Raw genomic sequence first — 19,128 nt, forward strand, 5'->3', positions numbered from 1 at the left:
GACCTCGATACACTGCCAGAGATGGCCTGCATCTGTCACCCCTGGGATTCCGGATACTGGCCAAGGCTCTTGCCATCCCATAGTGCCTTTTTTAGGCGGTGTTCCAAAGACCAAATTACCACCATAACAGCTATGCAATCTGAGGATCATGCTGTTCAATGCTAGAAGTCTAAATTTCAAAATGCACTCGCTCAAAGCACTCCTTAAAATGGAGAACGACATTTGTGCCATAACAGAGACCTCGTTCAAGGCAGCATAAAGCACCTCTGCACTACCAGGCTATAATTCATTCCACACCTTTGGCCCTCAGAGCTTGGACCGAAGCTCCAAAGGAGGTGGTGTTTCCATATTCATAAAGGATGCGCACACCTCCAGACCGGTAGCCCAACATAACGCATCTGAGATACTTCAGGTGCAGCTAACATTGGGTCAGACAGCGATTCAGGTCGTAGCTTGCAATAGGTCCCCAACCATATCCCAAGACTCACACTCCATGTTCCTAAGTACCCTGGAGAATATTAGGGTCCAACCTAACACTCTCATACTGGGCGACTTCAACTACCCCTCCATTAACTGGGAAAACTACTCATGTGCCAATACACTTGCCCAACGTTTCCTGGAATTCATTAATTACAATGCCCTGGACCAGCTTGTTCTTACTCCCACTAGAGGTAGCAACATACTTGACCAGGTCATTACTAACATGGGCGACCACTGCTCTACACCAATAGTCAACATCTCCCTGGTTAGATCCGACCACAAACTAGTCATCTTGGAAATCCACAGTCTTCCTACCCCCACCCCACAAAGGTAACCACCAGGAAAAACTTCTCCAAAGCTAACTTTGGACTCCTAAAAACAGAGGTGGCTAACTTCATGGCACCCATGCAAATGAAGAATAGTTGCATGACCACCGAATCATACACCAATGCACTGTACGAACACTTACACAAATGCATGGATCTTGCCGTACCCAATAGCACCAAGATGCTCTCCTCCAAAAAAAGGAAGCCAATCTGGTGATCCCCTGCCATAAACAAACTCTACAACAGAAGGAGGAAACTGATGCGGAATAAGGTGAAGTTCCAAGACTGGAAAAACTCCCTTATCAGCCTCAACAAAAAGTTGAGATCCCTCATCAAATCCTCTAAAGCTAGCTATGAAAACATAATTGTGGCAGATAGTAAAGACAACCACAAGGCCTTCTACAGTTATGTAAAGAATCTCCACAGCAATACCCAGATTTGCTCTGAGCTACTGCACATTGGTACCTCCTATTCTGAGCCAACAGATATTGCCAATATACTGGCTGACAGATTCAGTGCCAACTTTACCCCTCCCCCAAAGAACCAGTCACAATACCAGTAGATCACCAGACACCCAGTATTACTGCTGCACAGGTTAAAAAAGCACTTTGCAAGGCCAAGAATACAGCATCTGTGGGACCTGACAATATCCCAGGAGGTGTTCTACATGAACTACAGAATGAACTGGCACCTCACCTGTGTGCCCTGTTCAGTCACAGCCTCACCTCAGGCTTTGTCCCTACTGAATGGTGCACTGCTACAGTCATCCCTTTCCACAAAGGAGGAACGATTACAGACCAAGGGAACTACCACCCCATTAGCCTGATGAGTCTGATGTGCAAAGTTATGGAACGCATCATCATGGATCTAATAAACAAGGATATAGGGAATCTCCAAACTCTGGATCCTACACAGTTTGGTTATGTGAAGGGTAGATCATGCCTGCTCAGCTTGGTCAACTTCTCTGAGTCAGTCACCAGAGCTGTGGATGAAGGCAAGGTGGTTTATACAGCCTACCTTGATCTAGCCAAGGCCTTTGATACCATTCCCCACTCAGGAATCATAGAAAAACTCACTAAGCTAGGCATCAACCCCTATATCAATTGGTGGGTTGCAAACTGGCTCACAGGTAGAACTCACAGTGTGAAAGTAGACAAGTAGTCAGACTGCCGACCAGTCAGGAGTACGGTCCTGGGTCCTCTCCTGTTTGGTATCTACTTCTCTGAAGTCCAGGCCAACAGGAAGGGACTCTGGCTGACAAAGTTCACAGACAATTGCAAGTTGGGAGCCATTATTAACTCCTCAAGTGATGTTGACATCCTACAGAAAGGCCTCACTGAGACCAATGACTGGTGTCAGAACCATGGCCTTAAGCTCAATGCTAAAAAATGTGTCGTCATCCCCTTTGGGAAAAACCTGGTTCCCATGAATTACCACATCGATGGTAGTCCACTGAACACAGAAGGCGTTATGAGAGATCTAGGAACACAGGTTGACAGCAACCTCTCTTCTGACCACCACATTGCCACTGTGGTCAGAAAGTCCTTCTATGTGGCACATCTCATTACTAAGGGTTTTGCATCCATGAAGAAAGAGGTCATTGCCTCCTTCTACTCTTCCCTCATTAGGCCAGTCATTGAGTACAATGCCCCATTTGGCATTTACCTCACTAAACACCTGCAACAACTGGAGAGGCCGCAAAAGTATCTCACAAAGAGGATCCTAGGCCTTAAACATTTGTCCTATATGGACAGACTAAAAAAACTCCAACTATTCTCTGTCTCATATTGCCTACTTAAGAGGCGATCTCTGCTTGACTCACAAAGCCATATCTGACCCAGCTCTGTTAGAAATGCTACATCTAAAGAAATACCAATCCCTCCGCACCACACACTCCAGAGACCTCAACCTCATTACCACAATCAACAGAACATGCTGGAGGGACAGGTTCATAACCCAGAGACTGCCCATGCTTTGGAATAGACTTCCCATGCATGTCAAGCAGAGCACCTCACTGGCCCTCTTCAAGAGAAATCTTGATGAGTGGATGGGAAATAGAAAATTCACCCCAGGGATCACTCCAGTGGCTTTACTCGACAGAGGCACTGGGAACTAAGGTCAGATGGCACGATGCCAGGGTAATCCTATGGGCTAGGCTTGTAAAGGCTCAAAGGCCATTAACCTAGTACACACCTATGAACCTATGGTATTACAGTATTATGTGATACTGATATAGTAGTTCTTTTACTACCTTGTGAAGCTATATCTGTCATCAGTTACAAATCCTAGTAATAACCAAATTATAACCATAAATAAGGAAGCATTCAACATTCCTTCATCACATCTTTTTCAAATAAATTACCCATATTGCTGTATACAGCATTGGTGGGGGGGGGGGGGCAGAGCCTATCCTTGCAAGAAATGGGCATTACATACAGAACCAATCCTAGACAGAACATAGGTCTGACACATGCATATGCTCTCTCCTAAAGTCAGCTTTCCAGCATTACCATTTCTACCTGTAAACTTCTGACATGGGAGAGGAAAATGGGAACTCAGATGAAACTCTTTTCAAACATGCAGGACATTCAAACTCTGCAAAGAAGACACCCCAGGCAAGAAAAAAGCAGGAGAACCAAACTCTGTAAAGCAGCAACAACAATCACTGCAACACAGAAAATTAGCATAATGTTGCAGCATTAAGGTAAAACATATGTTCTACTTGTACTAGGTGACATCAAGTCTATTTATTTTGTTTCTAAAAATGAGCAATTTCATTCTATAGAATTTTATACTCACCTCCTTGGAAGACAACTGCACCATAGCTTCTAATGCACACAGAACTTTGACAATATAATATAATTTTAAATATCCCATTCGGTTGTAAATATATTGCAAAATATGTGTGTTTTTAACAGGAAAAGTGAAGTGGTCCTTCTCGGACCATTTTTCAGCCATGACTGAAGAAAAAAGTGCAAAGATAAATGTAATACAGAATTTAATGTAGTAAAAAGCAGTGAAACAGAAAGCGTGGATCACACCGAGAATACAAATTGGGGCCAATGAATTATCTCTGGTTCAGGAACGACAGAAGCAGTACTGCTTGGTTTGAGTTAAAGTTTCTTCCCAGAGAGATGTCCAGGGTGGGAGGTGGTGCAGGATATTCCAGCCTTGGGTACAGGGGCAGTGTTACCATTTTGGGGCCCCAGCAAATGTCAAGTTGGGGGCCCCTTCAGTGCTTCCAGTCTAAGTATCACTCTGTTACTGCCATCCCTCCTAAGCACGTATTAGTTCGTGCTGCAAAGTTTTAAGAGTAGTACGCACAGAATGACCTGTAGCTACAATGCACTTACATTACAAGAGGTCTGTGTACAACACTATGTTGGTCCATCTCACAAAGAGACAGTCACAGTTACTGGCATTCAGTTGCAACAATGATACATTACAACAACTCTATGTGCTGGACTTAGGCAAAATGGCATGCAAGGCACTGATTACTGTTTCTTGACCCAAGACACACACCAGTGTTCCCCTTCTGTTTTCCCCCATCTTGAGCTTCCCACACCATGTACATTATGTTTTTCTTCCTTTTCTCACATTTTGCCTTGTTCTTTGGCTTATTTAGGAAGCCGTGACTTTCTATACATCCTGAAATGCATTTTAAAGTTTTTTGTTTTGTTTTTTAATCTTTTTACATAACCTTTTCATCTACTGATGGCTTGAACAGAAATTATGCTTAAGGAAAGAAATTTGGTGTAGCTGTTCAATTTTAGTTTTCCTTATATCCTTTCAACACACCTTTCCTGACCAGAATAGTGCAGTAATAACTTCTTAGGAAATAATATAAGTTGGGACCCCCAGAAGTCACAGATGCACTGTATTTTAGATCATTTGCCAACCTTTTAATCCAGTGTTTGCGTGAGCAAAAATCAGAAGAAAAGAAAATAATGTCACTCTTTTTTTCTTTCAAGATAGGCATAAGTTGTGCCCAAAGATTAATGTTTATAGCTGGCAAAACAGTATCTTATAATAAACAAAGAAGACAATTATTATGTTGTTGTGAGGATACACAAATCCTATTTGAGAATACTGCCTGCCTCCCTACCCTCCAAAAAAGACAGATAGTGCTTGTGCATCTATCTGGTTCAAAAGGTCACAGTCGTGTATTTTATGTGACTACTCACACACATATACACAGCATGCTTCGTCACTCCTAATCCACACCCCCCCCAAAGGCAGCCATCCGTCCACTTGCCTGATGTCTGATTGTGAGGAAAGTGAAAAAAGCAATGATTACACTAATTTGTCTACTTTGTTACTGCTATACATTGCACTGCTCCTACACAAGACACCGTAACTTTTTTGTACGCCTCTGAGGTCTGTGAAAAAAGTAAAAGAAACAATGACTACACTGTCCCCAGCCCAAACACAAGTTAATAATGATCCACTGTATATACCTCTAAAGTCTAACTGTGATTACATTTACAGTAATGTCCACACAATCCCCAGCCCCCCCCCCCCACACACACACACACACACATAACCTAGAGTAACCTTTGGAACACATACATTTGAGCATGGATGGTTTTAGAATGGGTGCAGGTACGAGCAGAGGCTGCAATTAAGTCCATGCCAAAATCCACTCATACTGTCTGGGGTGTGGAGACCACCAGACTCCTAGAAGATCCATGTGTCTAAATGTTCCGTGATATACTTTATGCCTTATTTTTGAAAAATAATTACTCGTCAGCTACATTTTTTACTGTTACCCAGAAGAGAAGGTGGGGTTGGCATAAGGGTTAAGGTCTTTCCTTTACAGATACAAAGTACTGAGTCTGATTGCTGGTTATTGGCTTGTAATAGTCTTGAGACTGATAGCCTATTATTCACCTATGAGAAACTGTAAGAGTAATGTATGCGTCCCAGACAAAAATCAGATATTTTACACACACACACACACACACACACACACACACACACACACACACACATTCACCTTCAGGGAAAGGGGAGGAATTCCATTTCACCTGCTGCATGTTTTTCAGGTGCTGGGGTTAACCACATATAGACAAGGGAGGGCATGCAGACTCCACATAGCCAAAAACTCAACCAGTGCAAAGTACTGTAAGATGGCAGTGCTACTCGCTGCTCCAAAGTGGCAATGAATAGTTGCTTTTACATGTCTACTTCTTGCCACACAACCAAAGATAACCATCTATCATGTGTAAGGTCTATTTTGTAATGGTAAGTGTAAGAAAATATGACCAGCTTGTTACTTTTAAATACACTATAACCACTTCCACACACAAGAGCATGACAGTGCTGATAATGTGTATGTTAGAAAGTGAAATACATTATAGCCAGCTTGTTACTCCTATACTGCAACACACACACACACACACACACACACACACACACACACACACACACACACACACACACACACACACACACACACGTCATAGCAATAGTAGTTTTGCACTTATTTCAGCAAATAGCAGTACACTGTGAAACACTGGTATTGCCACAACAGATCAGTGACTGCTGTTTAGCTGTCATCAAACAGGGGAAAGTCACTTTTATTTACCTCACTGAGGAGCAAAACATACGTGTCACTGTCCCAGACTTCACATACTGCCACTGATTTTGTCTCATAATTTTGCTGTCTTCCTCATAAAAAAGTTTGATTTGTTGGTAAATCATTTAGGATTACAGACAGGATAACCACTGAAATGTCAAGACCTTTTAAAGCGAGTCCTAAAGTACAGAGACTGACTGGCCAAAAGAGCAAACTTACATATACTAAGTCCGAGATGGCTATTTTCAGAATATTCCCTTTTCTTGGAGGCATGGCAATCTTGTAGTTGGTATATATAAGTTTGGGGGTGTGGGGATGCAGGGGGACTTGCCCACTGCAAAAAAAAAAAAGAAATTTAAAGAAGAACAGCATTGTTCAAAATTACTCTTCTCCTGGATTTTTGGTCTGGTTTTTGGCGTGTCAGCATCAGGCATTTTGAGTGCCAATATTTCAATACGAAGACTAATAGTCAGGAAACACAGATATCACAGTTCATACTTCTTATTGCTCAGAAGTGCATGCTGATTCAAAATGTGTTATTCTGTTAACTTTTAAAATGAATTAGAGGAATATTTAAAATACATTCCTGAATTTTGAAGCACTGGGATCAGTCATTCTGGGTTGCTAATCTCTAATGCTTACCATGCTCATGTTTATTCACTGACTAGCAGCTTTATCCTAACAGGATCATACCACAACCCTGTTTCGGTTAAAGAGCATAATCAGAAAAATAAATATATTTTTTCTCCTATGTTTTCCTCAACCAGCAGCAGATTTTGTTGTGCCCCCCCCCCCCCACACAGTCAATGAAGATTAAAGCCCCCCACCCCGCAGCCATGGGTATTTCAGGTGCCTAAAGCTGACTGTAATGTTAGTTTTAGTGGACAGAATGTCCACCGGCATGATGTAATTAGGCCAATGGCACTATGTTAATAGTAAAATATTTAGGGACATTGTGAAGCCTATTATTTGACAAAGCACTGTTACAACAAGAAGAGGTATCTTTCAATTTCAAAGGTGACATAAAAAAGAGTTATCATCCACCTGGTTTATTAAGTACACAAGATTGCTGTACTGACTTTTGTTGGTTTGAGTGACATGTTACAAAATATCAAAATACGATAACTTGTTGTGGTTGGGAGTGACAGCAGGATTCACTGGTGCCTAAAGCTGGCTATGCTTGGGAACCTCTGAGGCAGATGTCTGGATCGATTCTGTCATTACTGGTTGGTGTTTTTCAGTCCTGAGGAGGAGGATTGGCAGGGGAAGGGACTCACTGACTGGGAAGAGCGCAGGAATTGCCTTCTAGCTCTAAGCAATTCCCCCTGACTTTGAAGGTGGCTAGTTTAAGAGGATAAAGAGATGCAAAATGGGCTTCCACCAAGCACTAACATTTTGAATGTCAATATTGTTGGGGATTTTTTCATCCCATATCTAATTTCTTGAATTCCTTGGTCGCTTTTTCTTGTCCATAATGAAAAGGTGTAAAAAAGAAACTGCTATCATATTTAATGACAAGGGATCTGCAATACATAACTGCAGCCTGAAAAACTGCTTATGATCTAATAAATTGCAACTTCTCTAGGTGGAAATGAACTAAGAAAAACAGACAAAAGAACAGTCAGGAAAATGGCAATGAATGATGACAGCAGGGGAGGACATGCAGCAAAAGCTCTAAAAAGTTAAAATTATCCGAGAACAAGGCACAAACTGACTTGCTACACTGGACACATGAACACTGTACAGAAACATACACTATGTAAAAAAAGAAATTGCTTCAGGAGAAACTAAAACATCTTAAATGTGGAAGACAGCCCAGGGTTGTTCTCTTTAGCTAGATGACACTTTGTGCTGCTGAAGTGATCTGAAGAAGAGGTATTTGGAACTGGAGGATCATGAGAAAATTCCCATAACCAGACTAAATACCTGCAAGTCTTAGCCCTAAAAGCAATTACAACAGAACTACAATACTAAATTTGACTGTCGCACAGATGTAGATCTAGCTTTGACAGAATGCAGAAATACTCCCTTACAAGACAACTGCCAGCACATTTAATGATAAATCATAAACTGCTTACCTCTTATTTCCTTACTCCAATCTGAAGGCATGATTTCAGTGTATGACAGACTGAAAGCAAACCCATCTAGAAAAAAATTCTACTATGACAAAAGCACAATGCATCTAGTTCTTTTAAAAAGAGGATTAGGGTATGACTTCAGGAACATTCCACAGAAAACCAACAAAGTTTTTTCATTATTTGTAATAAAAATGGAAATTTGCTTAGAATAAACTGCCAACACTTGTTCAAATTGAATATATCACAAAAATGGTCTTAAACGGGAGTACTTTGTTTGAAAAGCATCAAATCAAGAAGTGGGTAAAGAAGTTTCCAGAGAATTTCTTATAGTCTGGAGTCTGATTCTCTCAGCCTCCTTTTGCCTGCTGTGCAACTCTATGCAACATACTTAACCAGAGGGTATTATAAATATGAATTAAAGGTAAAGAAGTCAGATTTAATGTCATTTACTAATCCCATCCCTATTTGCTAATTCACAAGTGGGACATCTAAATACTCACTAAAAATAAATAAATAACCTAGGAACTATACAACCCGGGCACTGCCACCTCATCATTAATATGATGAAAACTGGAAGGCATTCAGCAACATCTGAAAGTGTGGAACAGAATAAAAAAGTAATATCATAGAGTCGGTGGAAAGGAGGTGGGACTAGAAGACCCAGACCTAAAGTCGGCACTGCAGGCCTGTATGGCAACAAACATACTAAGACTGTTTGATTTTATTTATTCAGCAGACTGGAAGGACATGATTAAGGGAAAAGAAAAAGAGTTGGGGGAAAGGGTATATAGTAGATGTCATAAAGGAAGCAAATCATGTTGAGTCTGCAGTTTACCAAAGAAGCTCAGAAGCTGTTAAATCCATAATGGCAAAACAGGGGCTTAAAGCGTAGAGAGGAAGTCCTATCAAGAGGTGGTTTAAAACAGGGCCGGGACTGGGAATTAGCAGTTTGGAGATGGAGACGGAAACAAGTCAGGGTTGCTCAAATCTTTTTAAGGGAGACAGTGAAAAAGTGTGAAGTAAGTTAAGAGTTTGAGATGGAAAGTAATCTGAAATAGGAATACCAAGGAGTTAAAACACAATGGAGTACAGCTGAAAGGAATATCAAGGAGTACAAAGAAACACCAGTAATGGTGAAGGAAGCAGACATTAGTGTGAGGGGAACCAGCAAGGGGATTATTGAAAACAGGGAAAAGATGTTTGAGAGGCAATGGCAGGAAAAGAAAAGGGCAGAGAAGGAACTGCAAGAGAGAATAGAAGAAAAGGAAGAAGACGAAGAACAGAATATCTTCAATCTACCCAGATATGTATCAAAAGATCGTAGATTTAAAGTTTTGGAGTGGAAATGCCTCCACAAGTATTTTTTACACACCAGTTAGACTGGCAATATACTTGCAAGTGGGGGAGGAGATGTCAAGAAGAGAGAAGGGAATTGTTACATATTTTGGGGAACTGCAAAAAGTTAAAATGCTTTAAAAGACAAGTACAACAGATGACAGGGGAAATGAACCCTGAGATGTGGGCAGTATTTACCAAAAAAAAAAAAATCATGGAATACAGAATCCGGTATAAACTTAGCTATTGTACTTCATCTACAGACTAAAAAGCTGCTTAAAATAACAGACAAAACCATTATGAGCCTTACTAAGCTGCGTAAACTTCATATAAATCTCTCTGGATGGGAACTACAGCTTCTGATTATTAAACTGCATAATATTTAATCCCAATTTTGTTTTGGATGGTAAAAGTTAAGAGTCAAAGACTTGGTGAATCTTAAAGTTTTACTCTTACTTTTAATAAGCAGCTAATATCTACTAATATGGTGTTGTCTTCTCTATACTTACCACTGGTCTGCCGAAATGCATCAGACATGTACATTTTATCAAACAGTATAAAATCCGAATGCTTACTTCTGTGTACCATTGTTAAAGTGCAGCATCTCTCCTCAAGCCACCAGTGAAACAAGGCAATGTTCTAGCAGGCATCCAAGTACTAAAACTCAGGAGAAAATAAGTTATAGTCAAGATATGCTCCCCAGTAAATATTACGAAAGCTGTTATACCTCAGCTGTAACCAGTTCAACATTCAGGTTGGATAAATTAAATATAGATAAGAGAGGGCTGCAGAAAGATGTTAGCTCACTCTGCATTACTTATGTACAAAGAAGAGTTAATGAAAGCACAAAGAACTCTGCACCAATTTCTAAACACTGGGATAACTAGTTGTAGACAGTAGGCACCCTCTAGCAGACAGAAGAGACATGGATTAGCCTAGGAAAAGGGCTCGTTCTGCAAAGTTTTCATAGAGAATTGTACAGCAATTCACAGTGCAAATGGACTAAAGGGGTGATGGCACTTGATAACATAAGGGAGGAAATCCCCACATTGGTGGAGTGGGGTGTTCTGCCTACCATTCACAGTTGTCATGAAGCTTCTAAAGCTGCTTGGACTGCTGACTTTGAAAAAATGACATTTCGGTACTTTTCCGTTAAACCCCTACCACTTTGGGATGCTGGTTTGCTGGTATTTCAGAAACACTGGCTTCTTTGGATACATACAATACAGCTGTTGGGACAACGAACAAGTAGGATTTTGCAGAAATTGAGAGACAAAAGGCATGCTCGCTGACAGCTGGTTACTTTTGCTAGGTGGCTGATCAGCAAGTGTGCATGGTACTGCATTTGACACCGTACGACTTCTTATGTTGTTCACGTATGTGTATTACTCCAGGTACTACATGTCAAAGTGTTTTGACGACTGATAATGTTTAAAGAAAATGAGCTAGGTAAAGTTTGGCCCTGTATTGATTGCCAGTCCCTGTTTACTGTCATTGATTACCACTTGTCCCAAAACATGGCCTGGACACCTGAATCTGTGTAGAGATGTTGTCCCCCCTCCCCTTCCGTCCTCTGTCACCTGTTGTTTTCTCAAGTGAAAGAAAGCCCATGTTGGTCAGTCATATATTTTGGACACACACCTCTAGTGGAATGAGGTTTAATGTGGCCAGGAGCTGATTCCTCCTCCAGAGAATAAACAAAGGAGATGCAATCCCTAAGCCATTTAGATAAGGTAAGCTTAGACACTGCTGATCCCTTTCTAGAGCCCGCAAAGGCAACAGAAAGCTGATCTGACTTACGAAATGACTTTGTCCTGTCCAAATAAAAATGTAACTGTCTGTGGACATCCAAAGAATGGAGACAGTATTCCCCTTTGTTGGTATAATTAGGGAAAAACATGGGCCACTCAATGGACTGATTAATAGAGAATTCCGAAACCACTTTGGGTAAGAAAGCGGGATTGGTGCGAAGTGATAATCTGTCCTTATGGAAAATTAAATAAGGACTCAATGCATAATGCTTGTAGCTCTGATACATGTCTGGCTGAAGTAACTGCCACCAGAAACAAGGTCTTCCAGGACAGAAACTTCACATCACAGGTTGCAGCCGGCTCGAAGAGAGGTATAGTCAAAGTTTGAAGCACCCTAGACAGATTCCATGATTCCACAGGTTGCCTAATGGGAGGTCTTGAATGAAAAATCCCCTTCAAGAAGGTCTTACACAGATGAGAAGATATAATAGGAATTCCGTCTGAACCATCATGGAAATTGGAGATGGCAGCTAGATGCACCCGAATCATGGATGCAGAAGCCCCGTTAAGGAAAAGCTCGGTCAGGTATTGAAGAACCGTAGCTACTGGAACAGAAACAAGATCCAGAGACAGCTCTTGTGCCCACAAGGAAAAACGTTTCCACTTGTCTTTATAAAGTTTTCTGGTAGAAGGTTTATGGGAGGCCAAAATAATATTCCGTACCGGAGAAGAGAGTGATTCAAGCCTGGCTACTAACGGAAGTGGAGCAACCAAGCTATCAGTTTGAGCGTGGTCAGATTTGGAGACGACAACCCTTGGGGGTGAGAAATGAGATCCAGACAGAAGTCTAGAATCCAAGGAGGTTGGAGCAGGTGTGGCTGAAGGAAGGGGAACCAAACCTGTCGAGGCCAGAACGGAGCAATGAGAACCATTGCTCCGTTCTGGCCTTCTCCTTCAGCCACACCTGCTCCAACCTCCTTGGAGCAGGTGTGGCTGAAGGAAGGGGAACCAAACCTGTCGAGGCTAGAACGGAGCAATGAGAATCATTCTGCTTCTCAACCGAGTAGCTTTTCTTAAGACCAAGGGTATCAAGGGGATGGGAGGATAAGTGGGGATGGGAGGATAAGTGTACAGGAGACCCGTGGACCAATCGAGAGTCAGAGCATCTGTCGGGGACTCCCCCTGCGGAAGAAAGAGGCTAAAGTAGCTGTTGCACTTCGTATTGGAGGGGGAGGCAAACAGATGGCAGCAAGGCCAGCCCCGGCAGCTGAAATTTTTCTCCGCCACTCTCGGGTTGAGAGACCACTCATGAGGAAAGATGCATCTGCTCAGCCTGTCCGCAATCATGCTGGAACTCCCCAGAATGTGTGTAGCAATCAGGAAACAGTTGGAAGCTATCACCCACTGCCAAATTCTCATAGCTTTGTGGCAAAGGGGGTAAGATCTGGTCCCTCCCTGCTTGTTGATGTACCAGACCACAGACATGTTGTCAGACTGGAAAGCAATCGGTCCGAGAGGAAGAAGAGGGTGGAGAGCTTGTAACATCAGGAACACAGCTCTGAGCTCTAGAACGTTGATGTGTAAGTCGACTTCTAGAGGAGACCATGTGCCTTGAACAGATTTTCCCTGAAAGTGGCCCCCCCCCCCATCCTATCAGGGAACCGTCTGCAGTCTCCATGGCTCTGGGCTGAAGAGGTTGAAAGGGGCGACACCAAAGACTTTCGCCCATTCTCATCCACCAGAGGAGATCCTGTTTGCAGAGATCGGTGATGAGGATCAGTGCGTTCAAGGGATGATGATTGTGTATCCATTGAGTTTGAAGAAGTCACTGCAACAGGCGCATATGAAGCCTGGCCAACGGAACAATGGGAATGGCTGCCGCCATGGAACCCAGAGCCTGCAGAACTTCCCTTGCAGACACTTTCCTGCGGTCGAGTATCACATGCACTTGTGTTCTCAGTCTTAAGAGCCTGTGATGAGGAAGAGATATTAGGTCGAGCTGAGTGTTGAACATAGCCCCTATGAATTCCAGTTGTTGTAAGGGCTGAAGGTTTGATTTTTCCCAATTGATAGCAATACCCACAGACTCCACCAGAGACAGAGTGTAGCGAAGGGCCCTGGTCAGTAGACGCTCGGTGGGGGCGGAGAGGAGCCAATCGTCCAGATAAGGAAACACCTGTAATCCGTGAAGTCTCAAGTGAGCTGTCACCACTGCTAGACATTTTGTGAACACTCTGGGGGCTGTCAAGAGACCGAAAGGCAGGGCTCTGAATTGAAAATGATTGACTCCCAGCCGGAAGCACAAAAGTCTCCTGGAGGGGTCACCCAGGACGTAGTGGGCCGGGAATGGAAAGCTTGTAGGAATACGGATTCCTCCGGGGAAGGGGTGAAAGCTTTCCAGTCACCCCGCTGACTCAAAATCTCCAAGATGTCCCCAAAGGAAACATCGTCAGGGGGTGATCTAGGGGAACCTTCCCCATCATAATAATCTGTATCCTCAGTAAGGGACTCTTCAGGTGAGTCCATGTGTTTTCTTTTGCACACCCTCTTCCGAGGGGGCTCTTCGGTGGGAATGTCCGAAGAGGCCTTGGAACGGGGGGTGCTTTGGATTAGTGGTCCCTTGCTAAGGGCTGGCGAAGGCTGAGTTGGGGGGGAACCAAAGGCGGAGCTGAAGGAGGAGGATTGCTAGCCACCAGCGTCCTTTCCATAATCCGGAAGGTGGGCCCACCCGAAGAAGGATGGGAGCCCAGAACCGAAGAGGACTGAATCGGAACTGGGGTCACACCCAGCTCCAAACGGCCCACTTCTGAGACTGGAGTTTGAGAGGGGTTTGGTGTGGATATAACTCTTGGATCCGAGATGGGAACCGAAAAGGCCGTCTGTGCCGGGGCCAGAACCGAATATTCCACCCCCAAAGCAAGGGGTTGAGTAAGGTGGACTGTTGTCGGAACTGACACCCACCAGGGCTTAGATGCTTCAGGCATCATAGTAGTCAGTGCCGAAGGAAGGGGTCCCATTGAAAGCAATGGGCAAGGGGGCCTTGGAACCAAAAGATCTCCATCAGGAGAATACGAAGGAGTCAAAGGAGAAAAAATCACAACACCCGGAGCGGAACAGGGTCTGGCGATTCCTCTTACAGTCAATAGCTGATCCACGAGACGAACAATGTCTATTTCGGACACACTCCTGGCAGACCTAACCAATATCCCGGAAGGGGATTCAGGCCAGTCCAGAAAGGGACTGTAGGCTTGCCCGGCAAACGGATGCACAGAAGATGAATACCTGGTCTGTGATAAGGAACTCAACGGAGCTGAGGATTCTAATTTGAATTACATAAACGGTAAGGTCGGCACCGAGAGGGAACTCTGAGCCGAAGTCACAATCAGGGTAGTAGTCAAAGTCAGAGCCGATATCTGTAAAGGCGAGGTCAGTGCCGAGGTGTCCAGAACCAGATTGGTCGGAACCGAAGTAATCAGTGGTTCAGTAGTCGTCCGTGCCGAGCCCGAAACTGACAATTCAGACTTCCCAGAAACTGCACTCGGCACTGAAATCGGTGGCACCAAGGCAGCGAGCTGATGCTTGGAGGAAGATCTACCGGCCTTAGATCGATGATTCTTGCCCCTGTCACCGGCCGGTGAAGAGGGGTCTGAGCGAGGACGCTTCTTATCCTTGACTGGAGGGGTTGAGACCTCCACAGAAATGGCCTCTGAGAAAGGAGAGTAAAGCAATCCTTTCAAAATCAATTTGTTGCACTGTTCATTCAACGTCCGTTGACTAAAACTCACACAACTATCACATGGAGGAGTCGCAGAAAAGTCCAAATAATAAACGCATTTAAAATGCAAGTCGCTGTTCGGTAATTTACCACTGCACGATGTGCAGTGTTTAAAACATGAAGTACCCTTTTTCTCAGACATACTAGCACTCAGACAAAAGGAGAGAAGGAGAGAAAAGCCAGACTACCAGCAATGGTATGAAGAATTACCACGAGGGTGGTAAAAAGTAAGGAAAGGCAAGAAAATACCAACAATGGTAAGAAAAGGAATACCTGTGGGTAGAGCTAGACTATGAGAAAGACACTAGTAGAAAAATTAGTGGAGAAATACACAGTTTAAATAAGTCAGGACTACTTAGCTGGAGAGCTCGGTGAAAACGCGGCTATATGGCTGCGCGGCAAACGAGATCTGAGGTATGGGATGAAGGGCATTGTGGGTAGTAGCGTGGCTCAAAAGAATGGTGCACACTAGCTTGTTATTTGGCCGACTCGGTTCTGAGGGTTCGGAACCATTCCCATCAGTGAGGAATGGAAGAAGATTAACAACTTCAGATATAATAATAGCATAATTCTTTTAAATTAATTTGTACACCTGGTAGGGTGAACTGATTGTTAATTTTCATTGATTAAATTGTACCATGTGCCTCTTGTGTATGTTTTTTAAACAGGATGTGACCAAGAAATGTTTCTTACTTGTTCTGATGAAGTTCCTGTTCTAGGGATGAAATCACTTGTGTATATTTGTATATGGGTTAAATTTTATTTTTGAACTAACTTAGTGTGCCTCCAGGATGTAAGTTTTGTTTTTGAAGTTAGATTTTTTTTCACTCCACAATTTTGGATTTGCATGATTCTTAGACTTCTTTAAGACTCAAAATGAGAAATATTCCTCATAATGAGGTCACTTGAGAGGTATAAGTAACAATAATGGGTTTTCTACCCATTATTTTCAGCTTTGCTCCTGATTATTGAACAAAGAAGTTGAGAGCTGTGGCCGAGATGATATGCAGCAGCTCCTAGATGTTAGAGAACTGCCATAATGTTCTGATGGCTACACAAAAACACAGGTACGTTCCAGTTCCATTGCCTCTGACGGGATATACTCCCTCCACAGCAGAGGATTCTGTCCCTTGCAATCAAGTCTTTCAGTCAGGAGTAAAATCCACCATAACCCATATTCCTACTAATGATTATTACTTAAATAATATCAATCATGAAGTGTCAAAAGAACTCAGCTTCGCCTTGTATTTCAACCTACACAAGGAGTGGTGTTACTGTACAAAAAGTATTCACATCCTGTCATGTCTTATTGCTTAAATGCCATTCAAAAAATGGACCTCCATACCTTTAAAATTGTTAAAAGCTACAAACAGAACCACATAAAAAACTCAAAAAGTGATTTACCAGCCCAAATCGCACATGGAGAAAATTATGTACTACATGCATGCTGGTTACCAAACACATAATACAACTGTCTAGGCCAATTACTTAGTTGCTAAGTATGTATTAAGCATAGTACTTCTTTCATAACCATACATACTTCTACAAGGGCTTATACTATTATTTTTTAAGCTTCCTTTATACTTTCTTAAATATGTAGCTTTTACATATATTTTCAACAAAATACTCTATGCTTGAATAAGCTAATATTTCTTACTTATAAAATAAAATCCTTACAAAATAATAAACAAAGAAATAAGTCAAAGCATATTTGTGGGGTTAGTTGCAACAAATATTAAAAAATTATAAAAGCCAACTAAGCAAGAGCATAGTAACTATGGAAAATGAAGATAAAGTATTTGGTGACTGTGATGTTTTGGACTTGCCTAACAGGGACTTGAGTTGATTCTTTCTATTTCACAAAGGATTTGTCAAGTCTGCCCTAACAATTAATACCTCCCACCTCAAAAAAAAAAGATTAACTGAGGGTGCCTTATAGCAAGTTACACCAAGAGACTGAACAGTGCCATTTTTAAGGTAACATAATTAGATGTTATGTTACATATTCTGCACTGTTCTTCATAAAATTTTTGATTTTTTTGTTAAATCAAAGATTACAACCAGTCAATAATTGCAGTCATTAGTTTCACCCTTGTTATTGACCAGAAAAATATATGCTGATAAAAAGTTAATAGAACAGGTTTTGTAAGTGAATTGATGTTTATAAACTGTCCATGCCTCACTACCTCTTACCACAAAAAAATCTGGACAAAGACAAAAATAAGGAAGGGACAAAGTCCACAAAATAGAGACAGATTTTTAATATTGCTCTTATAAAGTTTAAAAGTGGTTAGGATATAAAGTGTAAAACTTGTATGTTTGTCCTTACTTAATGTATGGAACCCTTGTTGATCTGCCAAAAAAAAAAAAAAAAACAACAAATAGGCTTGCCACCTTTTCAAATACCCAAAGTGGGACATTTCTTTTTAAACTTTAGAATTTTGCAGGACAGAACATACCCACACATCTGTTGCAAATGCCAGATATTTTTTTAACAAAATAAAAGCTTACTCCTGTACCCTTTGGGTTGCTTGTGCTATTTCATATAATATTTACGGGTTTCAGAAACAAAATTTAAGCAACTATTAAAGAAAACTTATGAAATGTGTTTGTTCTACAACCTCTGGACATTGCCATTTTTTTATTTTTCCCCCTCATGACTCAGCATGGGAGATGTGGTGACCTTTCGGAAAGCCACACATTTTATGAAAGAACAGACCAAGAATAGTTGGCAAAAATCTGGGTATTATGTTAAAATCTGGACAGTTGAGCGGTATGAAACCTTCCCTGGTTTTGTTACTTTGTCCCAGCATTACTTTAGTCTCTGTCAAGAATGCTTGTACAAAAAAAAAAGATAACACGCGCGATGGGCTTACTACCCAGCTGATTACTGTAAACACGGAAACTATAAGGACAACACCACACGCTAGATTACTGTATACACCCCCAATTAATTCCTGATTGGTCCATCAGTAGCATCACAAATATGTGTCATGTCAAAAGTCATATAATGTCTTCCTCAGTAAACCGCATTCGATCTAAAAAAAAAAGTCTGGGAGACAGGCTGTAAGCTAAATAAACGTATAATTCAGAATTGAAGAGCAGCTGGCTGTATATTGGTTTCAACTGTCAAATATAGTTTTATCCCAGACGAGCAGGTAACCTACAGAGGAAATGCCCCACGTTTGCAAACGTTGTTTACTAAACCCACGTCGGGGCAGGCTTTATAACACTACTCGATGCGGCACTGTTTACAAGTACTATGTCAGTTAAATTTTCTAAAATAAACTCGGTTTGACTTAAAAAAACAACTTTTCAATGCCCAACTTACCTATCCTTTTCATCTCGTCCCGCGACTGTTTCGAATCATTCAGTTCATTCTGATTGGCTGATTGAATCTATGATGTAATTGGCGCAACTGACAGAGTACAAGTAGGTGGTGTTGCACTGCACTGGGAGGATGTCATTTGTTACTGTAGGAAATTGTGCAATGGCATTCTCAAAAGATGGAAATTACCCGATTAATTGTTGTAAAACTATAACTGCCAACTCTCCTTGATTTTGTCTCATATATGTGTCCTGTCCATCGTAATGTTTCTGATCTTCTGGTAAATCACTGATGATTACAGTGTGACAATAATGCCGGGCATAGTTTCATACATGTCCTTCTCAGAAAATGCATGTTGATGTTGACTTGACCTATTAACTTAGTGAATTAGAGTGATCTTGCGCTTTTGGCCCGTATTATTCTATTGTTAGTTGTTAAAGTTGATTATATTAGTCACTTGTTGGACATCATCCATCA

At 41.9% G+C, this 19,128-nt stretch overlaps 1 protein-coding gene across 1 annotated transcript in view; it reads right to left on the bottom strand.

Annotated features, from left to right (window-relative positions):
• The window catches only part of KIF14 (kinesin family member 14), a 2,369,812-nt gene extending 2,351,091 nt beyond the window's left edge, over positions 1-18,721 (bottom strand). The window contains exon 1 of the mRNA XM_044086046.1: positions 18,655-18,721. The gene's annotated coding sequence lies outside the window, so the exon portion shown is untranslated. The remainder of the gene's footprint in view (positions 1-18,654) is intronic.
• Positions 18,722-19,128: the final 407 nt, after the last annotated feature.

The sequence above is a fragment of the Protopterus annectens genome, chromosome 10.part0 (assembly GCF_019279795.1).
Source record: "Protopterus annectens isolate FY-2018-M chromosome 10.part0, PAN1.0, whole genome shotgun sequence".
Classification (NCBI taxonomy): Eukaryota; Metazoa; Chordata; order Ceratodontiformes; family Protopteridae; genus Protopterus; species Protopterus annectens.